Source organism: Bos mutus, chromosome 2 (assembly GCF_027580195.1).
Source record: "Bos mutus isolate GX-2022 chromosome 2, NWIPB_WYAK_1.1, whole genome shotgun sequence".
NCBI lineage: Eukaryota > Metazoa > Chordata > Mammalia > Artiodactyla > Bovidae > Bos > Bos mutus.
Window position 1 is genome coordinate 13,431,938 of NC_091618.1, and position 6,247 is coordinate 13,438,184.

At 54.3% G+C, this 6,247-nt stretch overlaps 1 non-coding gene across 1 annotated transcript; it reads left to right on the forward strand.

Annotated features, from left to right (window-relative positions):
- Window positions 1–6,174: 6,174 nt before the first annotated feature.
- Window positions 6,175–6,247, forward strand: TRNAC-ACA (transfer RNA cysteine (anticodon ACA)). The gene has a single exon. It is a non-coding gene; the product is annotated as a tRNA-Cys (tRNA).

Here is a 6,247-nt window from a genome sequence, read left to right on the forward strand (position 1 = left end):
TTCACCAGACACCATCCAGGGCACCTGCCAGCAGCGCCCTCCCTACTCCTCTTGCAGCCCAGGATTCGTGTACCATAAACACACTCGCCTCCTAGCGTTGTTGTGCAGAGGAGTCTACCAGCGAAGCCTGGCACTCGAGGAGCGGAATGCATGGGTTTGCGCCTTCCTTAGTCACCAGTTGCCAGCTGGGGAAACTGGGGCCCTGAGAGGCTTAGGTGACTGGCCCAGGGTTGCACAGCCAGGAAGTTAGGGGGCTGACAGAGCTCCACTGTGCTCTTCCCTGTGGCCACACAGGGGACTTTGTGATCCTCACCAGCCCTCCAGCTCAAGGCAGTCACAGGTGTGGGAAAAGCAGTCTTTGCCTCGCCTCAGCTTCCCCTGACTCCCCCTGCCACTCCGCACCTACCTTCTCCCGTCATAACTTCTCGTCTTGCCCAAGACTCATGATGGAGCCAGAGCCCAGATTTGCTTCCGAGAAAAGCCCAAATGGCAGAAATCCTGAGATGTCATTGACCCCAAAATCAGGAAGTGAAAGAGGATTCTGGCAAGAAGGCTCCGGGTGGAGCCCACAGAGAGAACTTGGGAAGGCTCCGGCTGTCTGTCTGCTGAACCAGCAGGTATAAGAGTCACGGGATAAGCCGAGTGGCTGCTGGGAGGGAGTCTGCAGGGCCTGGGTGGGAACGGGAGGGCTTGGCCCCCATCTGGGGGAAGCCCCCTGCCCGCCAAGGGGCCTGCCTGTGTGAGGGTCTCAGAAGGCCATCCTCGGGCCTTTCCTGAGTCCCCTGTGTGCCAGGGACTTGAAGGCACTTCTCCTCAGGATGAAGAGTGGGTGATGCCCCTGGGCACACAGCTGCCAGGCATGGGGCTAGGATTCAAACCCAGGCCTCTCCTAGGTCTGTGAGCTGGGGTTTGCAAACTAAGGACCCACAATGTTCCTGGGAGGCCCCTCGGGCAGGTATGGAGGATGGGGAGGGAAGAGAGGGAGAGAGGAAGTCCAATTTTGTTTCAGATGAGTGACCTGGGAGCCAGAGAGCAGGCCTGGGCTGGTCACCCAAGAGGGGAGAGCAGAGGTCACAGAGACCCCAAGTGGGGCAGGTGGATGCAGAAACCTTGTCTCTGGGTCCATCTGGCCCAGGTGCCAGACCAACCGGGGCCTAGGGGAGGTGGAAGGGGAGGAGAAATTGCCTGCCATAACTGTTCAGGAGAGAGGCTCTGACCTCAAGCTGGGTGGGGATGAAAACGGGAGTGGACCCAACTCTGTGGGACCCAAGTGTATACAATTTGAGGGGATCATGAATACAAAATTAGGGACTGGCTTTGGAAGGGGGTTGTGCCAGTGAGGGTCCCCAAAGCTTCAGCTTCACTTGCTTTACATTCATCTGAACAGAAGCCCAGCCCAACCAGGTACCATCGACTGAGTCCAGCAGTCAGCAGAGGAGCCTGGGCAGGGAGGGGTTAACCCTGCTGAGGGCTCGGTATCCTGGGGGGAATATAGGAAGGCTTCATGGTGGTGGTGGCACCTCCACTGAACCACGGTGGGCCCACCTCCGAGAGTGGGTGCTCTGAAGTGGTCGCACTTGAGGCTCCGCACCCCCTGAGAGGAGGGCTCCTAAAGTCTTGAGCTCCTAAAGGCTTCCAATGTCATATGTGTGGATGAGGCCAAGAAGATTCTGGAGTTTGCTCGCTGCGACCTAGAATGACAGTATGTAAGGTCTTGAGTTGCTCTCCTCACTTCCCCACCTTCATCTGCCCATTTCACAGGCAAGAAAACTGAGGCCTGAAAAAGCGGAAGTGACTGACATACACTCACCTTGTGGCCAGACCCAGGTGGCTTCATCACCAGCCCTGGGCTTTGCTTTACCCGCCCCCTCTCTCCTAGACCGATTGTTCTGTGGCTTGCAGAAACTCGAGGTAGGACCAACCCCACAACAAAGACCTCATTCATGTCCAAGACTCTACCCATGGTGACCCCTTCTAGCCAGTCCAGGGTCACAGGGCTCAGAAGTGGCTGTTGGGGCGAGGGGAGCACACACCCGCCCTCTTCCCTTTGAGTGTGGAGGGGAGGGAAAGAGGAGAAGGGTCAGTAGGAATGTAAAGGAAGAGGAGACCGCAGGAGGAGACGAGGGCACTGCCATACCAGGAGCCATTTCACTCACACACCCCCGTTCCTGGGAACAAATTGCACATTTGGAGTCATTTTCCTGGAAGAAGAAAAAAAAAAAAAAGCCTCTCTAAAAATATATTTTCTTTCTCACCTCATCTTGGAGCTAGAGCAGCCCAGCTGGGCAACAACCAAAAAACCCAGTGGAGGAGAGTGACCTGGAATTAGAAAAGGGGTGGGTGTGAGGGGAGAGTGAGACGGACCGAGGGGGCCGGAGACCCTCCTGACCCCACGCCGATGGAAGCGGAGAGAGCACGACCGTCACCAGGACACGTCATGCATGTTGTGGGGCTTTCCTCTTTGAGACTCACCGAGACCAGCAAAGCTCACCCTCAGGTTCCTGAGTCCCTGCGGAGGGCCAAGTAGGCACAGATCTAGGTGCTGAGGGAGCTGCCATCCCAGAGCTGGAGGTGGGCAAGGAGCAAGGACAGTCAGCCCTCCACATACGTGGATTCAGCCCACCTCGGGTGGAAAATATTCAGGAAAAACAAATTCCAGAAAGTTCCAAAAAATACCAAACCTGGATTTGCTGCACGCTGGCAACTATTTACCTAAAAGCATTTATATCGCCTTAGGTATATTAAGTGTTAGTCGCTCAGTCCTGCCTGATTCTTTGAGACCCCCGTGGACTGCAGCCCACCAGGCTCCTGTGTCCATGAGATTTTCCAGGCAAGGACACTGGAGTGGGTCGCCACTTCCTTCTCCAGGGGATCTTTCCAACCCAGGGATCGAACCCACGTCTCCTGTACTACAGGCATATTCTTTACCGACTGAGCTGCAGGGGAAGCCCATAAGGAATCTAGAGATGACTTAAGTAAAGTTTGTGCATGGAAGCATGGAACTATGCAAATATTTATGCTGTTTCATATATGGGACTTGAGCCTCAGTGGATTCAGCTATCCACAGGGGTCCTGGAACCCATCCCCCAGGGGTGCTGAGAGGCAACTGTACCTGCATTCATGTGGGACTCATGGCTCCCTGCTCCATTCCTCACTCTCTGTGTGCCCCGAGCAGGTCACTCCCCTCACCCTGGATCTCAGTTTTTTCATCTGTAAATGGATCAGATCTGGGAATGCCAAACTTAATTCCCAGCTCCCAGCGTGGGGCCCTGGGATGGGGCATGTCGGAGGACAGAAGCGGGGAGGGTCTTGGGCCCCTGGGCTCTGAGGAGAGGAACTCTGGGTCCAATCCCAGCTCTGCTACTTCCTGGCCAGTGACCTGAGACCATGTCTTCCCATGCAGTTGGAGTAACTGCTCCTTTCTCCCAGACTTGGAGGCAGGTGAACAGGTAACACGGGGCAGCACCCTGCTCAGGGCATTGGCCAAGACTGACCATTATTCTCCAGTCATTCCCGGCTTGGTCCACTCCAGGCCCAAGGGGTGTGGGCCGGGGAACCCTCCTGAGCCTGAGAGACAGAGGCTGACCTAGCCCTGGCACAGGACAGCTGTGGTCTCCGGGGAGTCCCTGGTACAGCCACACCCCAAGACACATCTCCAGCCGGGGCTCCGAGGAGCATCAGGAAGCTTCCTGGAGTCCTGGCAAGGGGGCAGCTGGTAGGGGTGGCGAGGCCAAGCTCTCCAAGGCCAAGACAGAGCAGGGTAGCACGTGCCTCACAGGAGAAATGAGAGAAATGGGCCTTCTGATTTGCCCAGAACCATCCTGGCCTACACCAGTTTTCGTGCTGAGTATTAGTTATCCACAGCTGTGTAACGGACGACCCTCAGCACAGCCGCTTAAAACAGCGATACGCACTGACTATCTCACCCAGTTTCCGTGGGTCAGGAGTTCAGCGGCGGCTGGATAGGTGGTTCTGGTTTGGGGGTCTCCCATGAGACTGCAGTCAGGATGTCATAGAAGGCTTGAAGAGGGCTGGAGGCTCTGCTTGCAAGTTGGCAAGTGTGACTGGTGTGTTAACCCTGGTCAACAGCAGGGGCCCTCAAGTCCCTATCATCGGTCTTGCCACAGAGTGTCCTACAAAGTGTCCCAGAGAGAGCAAGCTGGAGCTAGTGTCTTGTGTGGGGGAAGTCACACCCTGCCCTTTGCACAATGTCTTATTGTTTGCAGGCAGCCCTCTTCCACGCAGAACACATGAGGATAAGAACATCAGGAAGTGGGGCCACCTGGGAGGCTGTCTCCCCATGAGGCAGTAATTCAGTGCAACCACTTTCGTGCTTAAAATTGTCCCAGTTTAGAGGATAAATTAGTCACCCTTAGTAAAAATTCCAAGGTCTCCAACATAGCCGGGAAAAATAGGGCAATAATAATAATAGTACCAACTTTCATGTGTGGCTTGCTATGTGCCCAGCTCTGTGTCAAGTGTTTCCAGAGTGCCCTAGGAGGTAGAAGGACTATTATCCTCCTGTGTAAGAGGATAAATGACTCACAACAGTCCCAGAGGGCTGGTAGAGCTGGGATTTGAAGCTAGGCACCTGCTGGTCATAAAAAGACTCGGAAGTTTCCATTGTATGAAAGCTTGGATGCATAAGCCAGAGATATAGCCCCTAAAGAGGCGCTAGGGCCCTGGGTCACATTAACAGAGGCTTGGGGCCACCCTTTATTTTGGGGGGCTCCAAAATCAGTGTTCTTGCCTGGAGAATCCCAGGGATGGGGAAGCCCGGTGGGCTGCCGTCTCTGGGGTCGCACAGAGTCAGACACGACTGAAGTGACTTAGCAGCAGCAGCAGCAAAATCACTGCAGATGGTGACTGCAGCCATGAAATCAAAAGTCGCTTACTCTTTGGAAGGAAAGTTATGACCAACCTAGACAGCATATTAAAAAGCAGAGACATTACTTTGCCAACAAAGGTCCATCTAGTCAAGGCTATGGTTTTTCCAGTGGTCATGTATGGATGTGAGAGCTGGACTGTGAAGAAAGCTGAGCACCGAAGAATTGATGCTTTTGAACTGTGGTGTTGAAGAAGACTCTTGAGAGTCCCTTGGACTGCAAGGAGATCCAACCAGTCCATCCTAAAGGAGATCAGTCCTGGGTGTTCATTGGAAGGACTGATGTTGAAGCTGAAACTCCAATACTTTGGCCACCTCATGCGAAGAGCTGACTCATTTGCAAAGACACTGATGCTGGGAAAGATTGAAGGCAGGAGGAGAAGGGGACGACAGAGGGTGAGATGGTTGGATGGTATCACTGACTCGATGGACATGAATTTGGATAAGCTCTGGGAGTTGGTGATAGACAGGGAGGCCTGGCTGCTGCAGTCCATGGGGTCACAAAGAGTCGGACACGACTAAGCGACTGAACTGAATTGGGACCACCCTGCTCACAGGACCAGCTCTCTGGCCTCATACCAACCCTGTGAGAGTGGCAGGGCCAGGCAACCCTGCCAGGTGACAGCTGGGGAAACAGACTTGCCAGAGGTTACAGAGTCCAAGGCAGAGCTGTGAGCCAGATACACTGCCCTCCCAAGCCAGAGTGAGGGACTAGCCATCTGCCCAGAGGAAGCTGGGGAGGGAGGGAAGTGGAAAGCTTAGTCTTAGGGCACATGCCAGACTTCAGGTCTCTGGATGGAACTCTTCACTCCTGAGCCCCCCAAGCCAGAGAAAAGCCATTCCAGCCCTCACCTTGGACCCTTGAGCCCTTAGGCTTCTATAAAGCTTTCTTTAGGCAGCAGCACCCTCGTGTGGCTACTGCTGGTAACTACATGAAGCCGCAGGTTTCCTCCCTGTAAAATGCTTCACTCTCTAGCGCCTCCTGCCTGCACGTAGGTCCCTTCAGTTCTATCTGACTGCCACCCGGTGGACTCCTCTGTAGCCCGCCAGGCTCCTCTGTCTACTGCCTCACGCTTCTCCAAAAACTCAACTAGAAAAGAGAGACCAGCTATCCCTGGAGCTGATGGAAGGTGGCAAGAGCAAGATGGCATGGACAGAGCACTGAACTTGGTTTTAGGAAACTTCAGATAAAATCCTTACTAGGTTATTGACTCACTGTGTGGCTTGGGTCTCAAACGCCTCACCTGAAAAATGGGCTGATAACGTCTACCTTATCTTATTGCCTGACTTCCCTGGTGGCTCAGATGGTAAAGCATCTGCCTACAATGCAGGAGACCCAGGTTCAATCCCTGGCTCAGGAAG